General features: G+C 42.6%; 1 long non-coding RNA gene across 1 annotated transcript; it reads left to right on the top strand.

Annotated features, from left to right (window-relative positions):
- Positions 1 to 8,720: 8,720 nt before the first annotated feature.
- Positions 8,721 to 10,314, top strand: LOC112847582 (uncharacterized). The gene is made up of 2 exons (XR_003221213.1): positions 8,721 to 9,131; positions 9,700 to 10,314. It is a non-coding gene; the product is annotated as an uncharacterized LOC112847582 (long non-coding RNA).
- Positions 10,315 to 13,045: the final 2,731 nt, after the last annotated feature.

Below are 13,045 nucleotides of genomic sequence, written 5' to 3'. Positions count from 1 at the left end.
ACTTGGAGTTCAGTATCTTGCTCCAGGCATCGAACCACCACCCTTCTGATTAGTAGAAAATCTCCTCTATCTCCTTAGACGCAACCACATCCTGATAATAATAATAATGAAATAAGTACATAAATGAACAAAATTCATACCACAGAGAGCTACATATTAGATAATATTTTATTTTAATGTCCTCAGTTGATATAAATCACAACGTCATCATCTTTTACACTGCGTATCATTAAATTAGGAGTGTGAATCAGGAGCTCTGCTGATTCATAAACCTAACAACACACTGGCTGCTCTGCTGTATGAAGGAAAGTAAATCTGCATTCACCAAGGAGTTGGTGAGAACCAGTGTTCTCAACAAAGGGAGTGAATCAGAGGTTGGGCCTGCACTTTCTCATGAACTCCTCCCAACACTCTCTCTCCGCTCCCTTGGCTCCTCTAGTCTTCCCGCGGCCACTCACAGCTGAATAGCTGATTAAGCACACATTGATTAGCGCAGGCTCATTAGCATCCTGTTTGCGTTGACCCCCTCCCCCCACTCACCCACTAACACCACCATTTCCTACCAGCACAGACACACACACACACGCACACGCTCTGCCTCTTTTACCAAGGCCCCTTGCTACTCTGACTCAAATGGATTAACAAGCACAATATTTCTGCCAGGGACAGGAAATCACTGAACACTTGTCATGAAGCCTGCGATCGATGGAATTCACATCAGTGACCCCGCCCCTTCCCTCACCGCAAGTGGCCCCTTTTTCCCGACCCCACCACCCGTGTCCCCGACCTTTCCACACTATGCGCAGCACCTCCTTCCGAGGTGCAAGGTTGTGCCAGCATCCTATCACGGATTTTACATTTGCATTTCTTTACATATCCAATTAGGCAGATGTCGCGCTCCACCATAACCTCAGGTGCAAATACACACACAGTCACGTGCGCATAGTCCTGCAAATACATATACACTCCAAACTGATCTCACTGTTTCTAGGAGGTTAAACTACACCTGTTAATGTATCTTCCTCCATTTCATCTCCTCACATCCTGCTGAGTTTAATGCATCATTGCTACTCCAAAGTTAACTCTGTGAGTTTGGTGACTGTGAGTAATATTCTATTCATATTTGGATGTTTAGATTTCAAAAAAGACTAAATGTTCCAAAACAGTTGTTATTAAAAAGTGACTTACTCCCAAAGCCTCGCATAGTCCTCTGAATGATGTCAGATTTAAATATCTCAGCTGGAACAGAACCAATATATACTAAAATATGTGCGTTCGGGTAGCCATCCAATTATGACACATTTTTGTTAAAATAAAGGACACAGAAAATAAATGTGTTGCTGATTTCTCCATTGGCCATCTGTTGCTGGAAGATTCACACAGGGAGAGAAAGAAGAGGGGAGGGCTCCTTTGACTATTGAGCGTAATGCAATTTGTACCTGTTTTTGATTTGTAAAATCTTCGTTTGATTCAGTCTGAAGCCAAACATTGCATTCGTTTGTGTTGGTTGAATTTATTGTTTTCAAAGAAAGAGAACTGTAGAAGATCGATAAATGTGGTATTAGTCCAGGAGCAAAGGGGAAGGGAAAAGGATGAGAAGCTTTTTCTTGGGATATACAAACAACAGTAAAATAAATAAATCAGAAAATTAAAAAGGTACAAAAGGTAGTGTAAGCTCATGTCCTACCATGGAGGTTTCTCTTCTGGCTGCTGTGAGTTTTCTGGAGTGTGACAAATAACCCAGCAGGCCTGGAACCCACAGTTCAGTAAGCATTCCAACAATGCCATATTACAGCATTAATATTTAAAGTCTAATGTTTCCCTAACTGGCATTCAGACAGCTGGCTAAGAGCCTCTCTCTAAAAGCATGTCAGGCTCAGTGCTCAGTGGAATGTCATACATGTTGGTTCATATATACTATATGCAATTTATCTAATTGGCTCATGTGTATGAAACTATTTAAAGATTACATGAAGACATAAAGGGTAATTGCCACCATATATTTCTGATGAATAAATAAGTGTAATTAATGCCTTTTTTCTTTTGCCTTCACGATTTTTAGCTCACCCAGCCAAAGGAAAGATGAGCGATAATGAAGCGTCAGTTCATTCAGTTCATAAGAATCACTACTCCTCCTAAAGTATTGGTTAGAGTTGCACACAATGATCACCTAATGGCTCTTCACTCAAACTATACGTATGGTTAAGATCAAATCTATAGTTTAATAGATGCGTTTCCTTTTTTACAAGAAGTGAATTTTAACTGCACATTGACTACTTCACATATCTGAGCATTAGAAAAAAACAAGTGCCATTTAGACAGCACAGCTTTTTTAAAATTTCCCAAATTATAAGAAATAAATGGGCAAAATGATTATTTTTTTTAAAATTTCATTCAGTGATTGAATGAAACAAACAATGGACCCACCATACATAATAGAAATGTCTATTGCAGATGATGAAAAAACAGGACATTTACTGCTATTTAAATGTTTATCTATTACTTAGATATTGCAGTGTTGTATGGATGGCAGTGTCAGTAGCAAAAGCTGTAAAACGTGTGAAAATACAGTCATACAAAACAAAATATATGCCTTCCTTCACAGCACCATCGATGGGCGAGTTGAAGGCTGGTCCCCCAGCCGTGAGTTTGACACCCCAGTCCTAGAACATTCTGAATGAAATGAGATTAATTTGTTGTGGAAAGTCTGTCGTCATTAGTTTTTGCAGTGCAGCCAACCAATTACAATAAAGCTTATAAATGTCTTGCTGTGCTTCACATGCTTCATAACCTGTGGATCTGTAATGGATTATGTTATGAGTGAGCCACTATGTCACTGACTTTCCAGTTTGGACAAGAGGGTAGCTGTCAGCTAGCTAGATTGGTTAACAATGCATCTACAGTTCCCTGGGGTGCATTAACTTGGATGCTAATTTTGTGGCTAAACAAACCACAACCACGAGAGAAACAGCCAGTCCTTTAGAGAGTCTCTTAATAAAACTAAATGATAAAACAGCATCCATCTGTCACTCAAAGTGACCATGCACCTAGTGATGCATAACGCCAAACTAGTTGTCATTTAACATAGGAGTCTATGGGGAGTGACTTGCTTTTGGAACCACCCACTACTGGCCTTTGACTTAGGATTTTTGGAATTTCGACAGCATTTTTCAGTCCCACCCAAGTTGTCGTCTGGGTATGACCAATAGCACATGGGAGCTACCGTTAGCCAAGCTTTAAGAAAATACTCAGTTCCAAGACTTTATGACTCTTTTCCCTCTTGCTTTAATGTCAAACTATGTTTTCACATGTAAAAGAACGCTTTTCCCATCCTTCTCTCTGTTCTGTGCAATTTCAGTGCGAATAAAAAAACACCACATCAACAACCAAAATACAGCTTTGATGGATAAATCATTGTGTACACTTTGAAGGTAACTTAAATACAGAAAGGCGCACTTTAACACGTGAGGCATGATTTCCATCATGTATTCTATATTTGGATATATAATCACTTATGTGGATATGCAGGCTCCTGCTATAATGTCTGAGCTTCCTTTTGAAACATGAGACGACTGGGAAAACCTGGTTGAGTATAGGGGCAGTCACATTAGCAGTGCAAAATAGCCTGGTAGTTACAGCAGTATCAACTCACAGGAAATGTACAGTTGAATTATGTGGCCTTTCTTTTTTGGAATTTGTGATTTCTCTTTGAGAATTTCCACCAGCTGCTCCGTTTTCTTCCAATAAAGCACATACAGGCCACATGGACTCCAAATTACTCTGCACTGTATGTATAAACATGATCATAAGTGACTGTGTGCCTTTGTTGAACCGATAATAGTGGCAACCTGTTCAAGGGTGTTTCCCAGCTGTCTAAACAGCACAATCTGGTAAAAGGAAGAACCGGAGGAAGACAATTAACAAATGACTCACCGTTTACAATATCACTGCTCATTCATCCCGGAGCACCGATTAAAAAAAAACAAAACAAAAAAAGAAGCAAAAAAACAAACAAACAGTGCAGCGCCTGATAATCACAGGCCCTCCAGCTTGCAGAAACACAGAAACATCTTGCACGCCGCCTCCATCTGACCTTGACTAACCAACAGCCTTTTGACCATGACTCTGATGTCAAACTTCCCATTCAAGTCATTATCTGCTGCACATGTGTTGGCATGTTTATTATCCCGGCTGATTATGAAAACATTTATGATTTGTGAAAAAATTCTGTGAGGACATGTATCAGTCACAGCAACACATCATGGCACTGCCTGCGCTGCAGACCTTATGGCAACATGTTTTTCTGTCATTTAAAACCATGCCAGCTTTTTCTTTTTTTCCTTTTTCCTCGTCTGGCTTCTGTCTCCCAGTCTTAGTTGCTCCCTCCTGCCATTAAACACCGCCCGCCCCCACTTACAGGTGATAGAGAAGCAATTAATTCCCTGATGCCAGGATTACTTTACAGCAAAGGTTGTGGGCATCAGCAAGCACGTGTGGGACTAGTCTAATATTAAGTGGTAGCACACACAAACTCTCAAGCAGGAGACCTTGACGTTTCAGCAGCAGATACACTCACTGCGTGACATTGAAATGGGAGCGGAAGCTGGTGGGATCTGGTCAAACCTGGAGGCTAATTTTGTAAGACGGGGATGAGGGATGTTGGGGGAAGAGCTGATGGTGCACTGTAACTGAACCCAAAGCTGCCGATTAGCAGGGGGGCAGTCTCTGACGTATGCGTGTGAACGCGAGCGTGTGTGCATGCTCGCCTGTGTATATTTTCGTGTGCCTGCATGTGTGCACAGGAACGTTTGCCATAGCTGCGATGGAAGGAACAGATGGGCGGGGGAAGTGGACTCCTGTGCCTGAGGAATACTGTGGCGCTGAGGATCAGAGTGCCGCCTACGTTCCACCCTGGGCCCCAGTTACCCACTACAGCACATGGAGCCTGTCCAGCACCAGCCCATCATGGACCAGCCCCCCGCGCCATCTGTCTCCTAGGACAGACAACCCCCTCTCCTTCCTTCTTCTTAGCGCTGTGTCCTCGCCAGCCCCGCTCTTCTGCCACGCCACCCCCATCCTGAAACCAAAAAAAAAAATTAAAAAAATTAAAAAATAAAGAAATAACAGGCCAAACACGGCCGTTACGTGTTGCTTTTTGAAGCTCCGGGAAGACAGAAGGAATTTGGAGAGATGACTCAAGGAGGAGACGAGGAGCCAAGTGCTTTTACTGCCATACATCAAGAGGATGGAGCAAAGATTTATTTATGATTCCACAGTTTTCTTTAGATAATCTGGACCTGTAGCATCTTTGGAAAGGGTTTGCAGGTGACACGGAGGAGGGGGAGGACAGAATTTAAACAAATTACCGCAGTTTGTTACAAAACCCAGTTGCATAATATAAATGATTTCATCTCAGATATTTTGTCCAGCACACCTCACTGCTGCACTGCATCGCTCTGAACCTTAGCACCATCTGTTCATATGAAACGAAACTGATAAATCTATTCAGTGTCATGCATGTCAGTGATACATGTCAGTTCATGATAAATCTGCTCCTTACATCAGTCTGCTTGAAGCAAAGTCGAGCTCGCCTTACTGCTTGTAAACTGGGAACTTTTCAGGTTGGTGGTTGCCGTGCAGAAATATTACATTTGTTTTGAATAGCTAAAGCTAAATGTAGACGTTGGAGCTGTGAAAAAAAACAAGCAAACAAAACAGGCAGAGAATATTAAAACCACCTGTCTGATATTGTGTATGCTTCCCTCATGCTTCCAAAAACAGCTCTAAGCCGTGAACACAGTGGCTGTGGATTCTTAGGGTACTGTGGGTCACAGAGTGGGGCACGTATAGGTCAGACTCGTTGAAGCGCGTTCTATCTATATTCAATTCCACATTGATATCGGTGTGTTTGGAGGCCACTTCTTGCCTCAGGCTCTTCAAGCGACTCCCGATCAGTTTTACTGTCTGATGGGACACATTAGAGCTGCCATTGAGAAGCGAAATCAATCAGTCTATCTATCTATCTGTCTATCCGTCCGTCCATCCGTATTTGAAGCCTTTTTTAAAAAAACATTTTGGTTTCAGAAGTCCCGTATCGCAAATTATTAATGTTTCCTGAGTTCAATCAAATCTATACATTTACCATTTGGTTGGTGCTCCTTTACCATGACTTACTGTGTCAGTGTAGCACGGCATGGAGGTGTTCAGTGACATTCAGTGACACGAGGCGTTATTGAAGCTCAGCCTTCAGCTCATCTGTATTTTTGGGTTGGGTATTTATCATCGTCCTTATCATGGTCAAGTCAAGTGAGTTAGCTGGCCAATCGAGCGCAGTAATACCATGGCCTGTAAACCATTTGGTAGCAATTTTAGCACTGTGGGCAGGTGCTAAGTCCTATGAGGAAAAATAAGTCAGCATCTCCATAAGGCCAGTCAGCAGATGGAAGGATGAAGTGCTGTAAAATCTCCTGGTAGCAGGCTTTGTTGACTTTGGTCTTGATAAAACGTGGTGCACCAATCACGAACAACACCAGAAGATGACATGACTTAAAACACCGTGAATTTGGCGTCTCTCCACTCTTCATCCAGACTCTAGGAAGTTGATTTCCAAATGAAATGCAAAAATATTTAGACTTTGGACCCCTGTGCAATAGTCCAGCTCTTTTTCCCCTTGGCCTAGGTAATATGCTTCTAACATTGTCTCTGGTTCAGGACTGGGCTGATATTAGTTTTAGCTCCTTTCCTGAAGACATCTGTGGCTCTTGATTCACCAAAATCAGCCTCAGTCCACTCATCGGGAAGCTCTCCCAAGGTTTTGAATTGACTTTGCTATAGAATCCTCTGAATTCAAGACACTGCATTTCTGATTTTCATGAGCTTATAAGCCATAATCAACACAATTAAAACAAAAACAACAAAAATGGATTTGAAATATTTTACTTGATATGCAATGAATATACATTGCTCAAAAAAATAAAGGGAGCACATAAATAAGACTTCCCAGATCTGAATGAATGAAATATTCTTATTAAATACTTTGTTCTTTAAATAGTCGAATGTGCTGACAACAAAAATCACACAAAGATTATCAATGGAAATCAAATGTAGCAACCCATGGAGGTCTGGATTTGGAGTCACACTCAAATTTAAAGTGGAAAAACACACAACAGGCTGATCCAACTTTGATGTAATGTCCTTAAAACACGTCAAAATGAGGCTCAGTAGTGTGTGTGGATTCCACGTGACTGTATGACCTCCCTACAACGCCTGGGCATGCTCCTGATGAGGTGGCGGATGGTCTCTTGAGCGATCTCCTCCCAGACCTGGACTAAAGCATCTGCCAGCTCCTGGACAGTCTGTTGTGCAACATGGTGTTGGTGGATGGAGCGAGACATGATGTCCCAGATGTGCTCAATTGGATTCAAGCGTGGGGAACGGGCGGGTCAGTCCATAGCATCAATGCCTTCGTCTTGCAGGAACTGCTGACACACTCCAGCCACATGAGGCCTAGCATTGTCTTGCATTAGGAGGAAAAATCGCAGCAAAAATTTCTGGCACAACTTCACCTGCTTCCAAGGTGCATGGAGAGGATGAAAGAATTCAAAAAGCAGGAACTCCAGCAACATTTGAGGGGAGAAGAACAACTTTAATAATTGACCAATTATTAAAGTTGTTCTTCTTCCCTCAAGTGTTGCTGGAGTTCCTGCTTTTTGCATTAGGAGGAACCCAGGGCCAACCGCACCAGCATATGGTCTCAAAAGGGGTCTGAGGATCTCATCTTGGTACCTAATGGCAATCAGGCTACCTCTGGGTACGGTCCCCCAAAGAAATGACACCCCACTGACCCACTGCCAAACCGGTAATGCTGGAGGATGTTGCAGGCAACAGAATGTTCAAACAGCGCCAAACATCCTGCACAGTATTGGGCTGTAAGCACAACCCCCACCTGTGGATGGTGGGCCCTCATGCCACCCTCATGGACTTTGTTTCTGACTGTTTGAGCAGACACATGCACATTTGTAGCCTGCAGGAGGTCATTTCTCCTGGTAGCGTCTCCATGCTCTCGACACTACGCGGACAGACACAGCAAACCTTATTGCCACATCTCGCATTGATGTGCCATCCTGGATAAGCTGCACTGCCTGAGCCACTTGTGTGGGTTGTAGACTCCGTTTCATGCTACCACTAGAGTGAAATCACTGCCAGCATCCAAAAGTGACCAAAACATCAGCCAGAAAGCATAGGTGGTCTGTGGTCACCACCTGCAGAAACATTCCTTTATTGAGGATGTCTTGCTAATTGCCTATAATTTCCACCTGCTGTCTATTCCATTTACACAACAGCATGTGAAATTGATTGTCAATCAGTGTTGCTTCCTAAGTGAACAGTTTGATTGAGTGTGATTGACTTGGAGTTACATTATGTTGTTTAAGTGCTCTCTTTATTTTTTTGAGCAGTGTATAATTTATCAAATTTTACTTAAAAAAAATCACAGTAGAAAAAAAATACTTTTTTTTGCAATATTCTAATTTTTCGACATGCACTAGTAAATCAGTTTTTCTCTTTTTAATCATTTTGTACCCGTTTAATTTGATTGCAGACTTATTTTGGAGTAATAACCAGTTGCAGATGAGCCAGTCAGCTGCAAAGTGAGTGTTCAGCTTCCACTTTAGTTGTATTGATAAGGGCAGATAAGACTTTTGGCTCGTCTTAATCACCTGCTGGCGCTGTCAGTGGCCCTTGGGCCTCTAACCGAGGGGGAGTGTCTTAATGTCCCATATTGGTCTGCTTCCCTGGTATCTAGGAAGATAATGAGACAATACTGTACTGAAGCTATGACACCATGCTGGGTGGGTAGGCTGGTTGGGGTGCGGTAACGACCGATAATGAGAGACAAACTCTTGCAGGCATGGGGGTAGTGGCGGTGGGTGGATGGCGTTTGGAGGCAACCGCAGCAGGAGGTTCAACATGAGCCGTGAGGAAGGTGGAGGAAATGAAGACCAAGAGAAAGGAAAGGATGGAACAAAGAGCAGAAGCAAAATGTGGCGGACAAGACTCAGAAAAAAAAAGAAAAAAGAAAGGAAACACAACTCGCAACAGATTAATGAAGACAGAGAACAGCTGGACATCTGGTACACTGTGTACATTCATGCGTGTGTGTGTTTGTTTTAACTGTGTATGTCAGACTTACTCTTAGACCAAAGGAATGAAAGAGCACACACACACAAAACCCCCTCAAACTCTCTACCTCACTAACAACTCTAAAGTCTCATCAACTAATTTATTTGCAGGGGGAAACCCAGCTCATTAAGTGGGAGAAAAAACATTGACATAAACACTCATCAGGCTCTTCACCCTCCTTCTATAATGACATGACTGTTATGATGGTAAGGGCGTGTTAATTTCGCCCTACACAAACAAAGCTTCTCTGACTACCCCCCCCGTGTTGTACTGATATAGCCGTACATACTCTCCCCGAGGAGCCACTGACTGAGCTCTGTGTTTCCCCTCCGCCTGTGCCGAATCTCCCACACACTGCTTTCCTTTGAGTCTCTTTCACTCATTTCTTAAGCTTTTATCTTTATTTTCTTATTCATTGTTTGCTATGTCTACTTGTATCGTTCTAATATGTCTTAAATAAGGGAAATGTTTCTTTTTACTGATAAATCTCATAATCTTTATATATATTTTGGTTCATAGGATGATGTTTTGGGACACGTGCACACCCTCAAACACAGGAATGCGGGGCAGCCGAGTTACATTAATTCCTCGACCGCCCCCCGCCCCCGGGAGAGTAATGTATTGATTGGGTCTTGGTGCGGTTTGTCACAGGTGATCACTGTGATTGGGACACAGCTCAAGCGTGTTATCCAGCTCAGCCCCGGAGGACAGCACCATGAGGACTTAAACAGCACAAACTGACTGGCACTAATGGAGAGTACCACTCTTATTATATGAGTCACTTGTCTGCACTGTCAAGCGGAGCGAGAAATGACTGACACGCTGAGAGGCCGCATATCAAATGAGTGCATTTAGGCTAGTGGACGGTAAGTAGTTGTGTCAGTTTAGAGGCATTGCACATGAAACCTGACCTTGGCCCGGAGTCAAAGTGAAAGACTGCACTCAAAAGTCTTTCATTTGCGCAACTGTGACGTGCTGCTTTCCCCTCCGTGCTCACCTGTATTCTTGCCCTGAAGTCCCCAAACCTATACTACCGGAGTGGAACCTACTAGACTAACACCCATGGCAGTGCTTGTTTCACTACCTCGCTTTTCTCTCAAGGACACTAGTTTTGTTGACTAAAAAGCAAACAAATCACAAACAATCATGAGTACCACACTGCTACAGTCAGCTGATTTCAGTTACTGTGCAGGAGTAGTTAAATGTCTGCAGCTTTCAGGGGCACAGACATGGACATTACTTTTATTTTTACTGCACAAAAGGACAAGAGAATGATGGTAAAAAGGGAACTGCATCCAGGACAGAAAGACAATGTGATTCAGGTCACGTTGCATTGTAGCAAGAAAGTACCAGTGGTGTAACAAACTACTTTGTCCTGCACTTTTTTATGTAATGACCACAAAACTGGCTGCATGTTAGTCAACCCCTAAAACATGTCCAGCTTTATTGTGTGTTTTACCTAAATGGAATCATGACTCACAAAATAAACACCATGCTGTATTCAGTTTGAGACCATAAACTCAAAGTTTCTACAAATATTTACATATTATGTGAGCAGGGTTGTTTTGTTACAGACTTCTATATAGTCTGATTTTTAAAAAATTCATTTAATTTTTTTGTCACCACACCACTCTTCACCACTCTTCAACCGTGAGGCTACAGCGTGCCCATCTTTTATATACATTCTATTGTTCTCCCATTTAAAATAATTAAGACTGCGCTCACTCAAAAGTGACTGAAAGCTTCGGGAAAACAGACAGAAGAAGTAAAAGTAAAAGAAAAAATAAATTCAGCTGTTAAAAACAGGTAAGTGTTTTGGCACATTAACTTATCAAATTTGAAGTCAATTAAAACTGGTGAAAAACCGACGACCCATTTGTATGAAATTAACATCATGTTAGGTAACATCCAGTTGACAGTCTGTTAAAAATCAGCATAATTGGAACATGACGGGTGGCAATGACACAGTGATGGGTTCATATGGCACGAGGGGGTTCGTGTATGTCTGGTTTAAAAACTCCAAATAACAAGTCTAAAACATATGAAAAAGTGGAAATACAATGGCAGATATTGTTAAGCATTTTGAATACATGTAATTCTTCGTTGACACCTTAAAATAACTCATAAGATGCTTATCAGTTGCTAGAATAGGATGAAACTGCAGATTCTTTTGCCTGGTGGTCACAACTAACACTGAACCCTCAATATTGCTAAGCAAGACCAGCCCCCCCTCAAGAGATCTATTAGAATTACCATAAACAAATTGGTCAGCAAGAGGACATATCCCACGTGTGGGTAGCAGAATATGTCCCAACCCAGTCTCTCTGCTGACTGACGCTGCTCCTCTCGACCTTTGGCGCAGTCAGCTGATCGAACACAGTGCTTCCGTGCCGGAGCATGCATTGTGTGGGAGTGCTGGGAAAAAAAACTACTGTCGTCTGCATTACATCAAACATTCATAACCTGGTATTGCATAAGAGCGGAAACTTGAAACAAACAGAACCTCACTCGCAACTGTAGTACAGGGTACACATTAATGTAAGAAGGGTGGAAAAGTGTAACAGCTTTAAAATATTAAGCTCTTTATAAGAGTTTGATGGCTTAATCGCCAATCAATAGCATTGTGCAGCGGGAGTGGCTGGGTGGGAACAGGACGGTCGTGATGAAAAATGCATGAGGCGGGGGGCCAGAAAATTAAACCCTGCCCGGCACATTTGCTGAGTTGCAGCTGTGGAGCTGGGATAAGTTCGAGTCGAGAGAATTGTGTGTGTGTGTGTGTGTAGGGGTGTGCTTTCCTTGTGGTGTGTTTTGCACCTGAATGAAACAAATAAAAACACTCTGGCAACAGAGAAATGTGACACACACACACACACACACACACACACACACACACACACACACACACACACACCAGTGTACTGCAAAACACTATTGTTTCAAGCCCTGCAAACTTTAAGAGGAAGCCATTTCCAAAGTAACTGAATTGAATTGTTTCACTTCAGATCCATCTGACCAACAACAAACAAACAAATGAATAAATAAAATACTCAACATAAAAATAATCTGCTATCACTGGGGAAAAGATGTTTGACATGAAACTAGCACTTCTGCTCTGTCCATGAGATGAAGTGTGGTCACTGTGCTGTGACGCCCCTGCTGGCGAACAAATAGCTATGACCCTAAAATCCAGCCTATCTTTAGTGTACCCTTAATTCCTATCTCATTCGGACCAGAAGGCTTTAGCTTCCCCTGGGTCATGAAAGATTAAAGACCCCTTCTGACAAAATCATATTTACACTAAAAAAACAGCTTGTACCTCATGTGCGATGCCTTGTTGTTAATTAAGAGCGCACAGAGGGACATCATTTAAAACAGGCAGGCTAATTTTATAATTCTAACGCCCGTCATATTCTGCGTGACATATTATCCCATGTAACCAGGATGGGTCAAACTCATTAAGTTCCTCCCTTCTAATTTTACAGTGTGCTTCACGCTTGTGTTGAGCGAGCTACCTTTAATGAAACTCATAATCTTTTATTGATGCAGTGCGATTCCCTTTTCAAAAGTAACTCCGTGGACAATCTGGCCAATAACCTACCTCGCTGATAGCAGGGGTGAGGCGTTATTATTTTCATTCTGCAGAGAGAGAGCCTCGTAATCCATGACATGTTTCTCTCTATTAACTATCTTGCTCCTTCGAGCAGTAGCGCAGAGGCAGGGTCTTGTAAGGCTGAGCTCCCACACCCACATGTTTCTCGCCTCCCTGTTGGGGCCCGGTGCCCCGCCACGAGGCTGTGATCTCACCTGTCAGAGTGAATTTAGCAGCAGGTGAGCTTAGCCGGTGGCTACCTGCAGACTGCAGCCT

This window comes from Oreochromis niloticus, linkage group LG7 (genome assembly GCF_001858045.2).
Source record: "Oreochromis niloticus isolate F11D_XX linkage group LG7, O_niloticus_UMD_NMBU, whole genome shotgun sequence".
Classification (NCBI taxonomy): domain Eukaryota; kingdom Metazoa; phylum Chordata; class Actinopteri; order Cichliformes; family Cichlidae; genus Oreochromis; species Oreochromis niloticus.
This window is presented reverse-complemented; position numbering and strand designations above follow the sequence as displayed.